The sequence below is a fragment of the Dendroctonus ponderosae genome, unplaced genomic scaffold (genome assembly GCF_020466585.1).
Source record: "Dendroctonus ponderosae isolate FM_Combo_2020 unplaced genomic scaffold, Dpon_F_20191213v2 Dpon_F_20191213_978, whole genome shotgun sequence".
NCBI lineage: Eukaryota > Metazoa > Arthropoda > Insecta > Coleoptera > Curculionidae > Dendroctonus > Dendroctonus ponderosae.
The window spans coordinates 841-3,035 of NW_026019199.1; the positions used below are offsets into that span (position 1 = coordinate 841).

General features: G+C 33.0%; 1 pseudogene; it reads right to left on the reverse strand.

Annotated features, from left to right (window-relative positions):
- Positions 1–1,412: 1,412 nt before the first annotated feature.
- LOC109539698 lies at positions 1,413–2,189 on the reverse strand (annotated as a pseudogene).
- Between the last annotated feature and the right edge of the window lie 6 nt (positions 2,190–2,195).

A 2,195-nucleotide genomic window follows, 5' to 3' on the forward strand; every position in this document is an offset into this window, starting at 1 on the left:
TTTCTGAATATTTTTTCGAAATATCCTCCTCGATAACACAAAATGAAAGCGAATTTTAAATTCAAATATCGTTAGGGGAATAGCAAAACATATATAAAGTAAATGCAATTATTTAGATTGTCAAAAACTTTTAACTTCTTGCATTTTTATTAATTTTATTTTATAAAAAGTTTTTAACTATGTTTCTAAAGCTATTTGTGAATAATTAGCCATTAGTAGTTTTTGGTTATAACGGTTTTCATGGCTACTGGCAATAATGTATGTTGTCATTAAAGCAAACTGCTTCTTCGTTTTCAACAGTTATTTTGAGGAAAATGGAGGAAAGAGAAGGATTTTTTGTAAGTCCTCGATATAAGGTAGTTTTAGACGACAATCAAGTAGAAAGAGCAAAAGTATATCCCATCGTACAAGTCGTTATTGAATAGAACATAGATAAAGACAAGGACTAGAAGGTGTTTTTAAAAAAGTGCAATTCTTCCAATTCCGAATCTGACCCTGACCAATACGATATGGAAACGAAATACTCTGATTCTGAATGAAAATGAAATTGAAATTAATTAATCAGTAGAAATTTTCCTCAAATGGTCCATTTATTATCATCAATTAAATTATTTTAAATTTGTATATTTGGAACAAAAACAAGAAACTGCTTAATCCCGAGTTATACGTGCTTGCTCAAGTATTAATAACCCTACCGATAACTCAATTTATGTTGCCGCCTCTATGGCAAATAGTAATCAAAAAATTTTAAAGAAAGGAAATTATTTAAACATCGTACGTTTATACACTAATTTGAGCAAAAGTGCAAACCAGAGAGAAAAATATTTAAACGGAAATAAGACTGAGATAAGATAACGGAATGACGAAAAAAGCAACATAACACAGTAAACAAATGCTCCAAATAATTCAAAAATACCACGATTAAATTAGCTTTTGGATGAGAGATAATTATTTAAATGTTGTTCCATTTAGTGTTATCTTAATTTCAATACTTATACACTTACTACTTACTTATTATAATTGTATCTGCCTTACAACCAGTCGAAGTACAGCATGAAGCRGTGAAGCGTTTGCTCATCTTTTCTCTTCCAGAATACAACAACCCAGAAAAAATATGAGAATTCTAGATAGAGTAGCGTCTATCTTGTTTGTTATTACCTATATGTGTAGATTTTGGAATAACCGGAACTGAACTGAACTAGAAAATGTTATCGAACCGGAACCGTACGGAAATCTAAATTTAAAATGTTGCCTTGAACCGAAACCGGAACGGAACAGCTCGAATTTAAATTGAATTAAAAAAAATCGTCCTTTTTACCAGGCTTGTATAGATCGAGCTCAATTCCAAAAAGATTAATGTTGCTATTAGCATACCAATTGATTTCAAATATGAAAAAGATACACATTTATCATACGGGTGGAATAATTGAATTATTATAATAATACATTTTTGACATTTAATAGAGGACAATGTGTAGTTCTGCCGCAGAAATTAGCTACCGAACAGGCATAAATGTACCCTAATTCTGTATTATGCTTCTGACGCTTCATTTTATTGTTAAACCACGTAATGCGATCAGATACGTCCCGACAAATAACATCTTCATTTAAATTAATTTCGTAGGCGTTATTAATACCAGAACTACGATGCCTTGCTCACTTTGTCTGTTATAAATGATTTTCCAAAATAGTTGAGGAACCGGCATCAGGTTATTGCCATTGATAGTGTGCAGAAACAACGGAGTTTTCTGAAAATTATTGGCATTTCTTAGTGTAGTGGTGCCATATACTCCTGTGTACACTTCCAGGTTAGAAGATGTGGAATCTGCCAGATCACGAACACTGATTTCTAACTCGTTCCAGTTGCCCCCATTGAAAGATGCCCATTGCGGTGCTGAGTTTACATAGTGGAATGTAGCCAATTGCTGAAAGGCATAGACAAAATCGCCTTTGGCAGTGAGATGTCCTCTGTTAATAAAACGTTCATCATTGTATCATTTAATATACGCGTCTGAGTTACTGTCCAGGTTTAGCAACTGATTTATTGTCCGCCTTTCATTGTCCCTTTGATATAAATTATCCAGGGAATTGGAAGTGGAGTAAAATCCATCTTCTTGAAAAAACTTCCTTGGCACTTTACCGTCTCGGTATCCAATATTGGATGTTAAATTATAGTGGGAGTACATTGGAGTCAG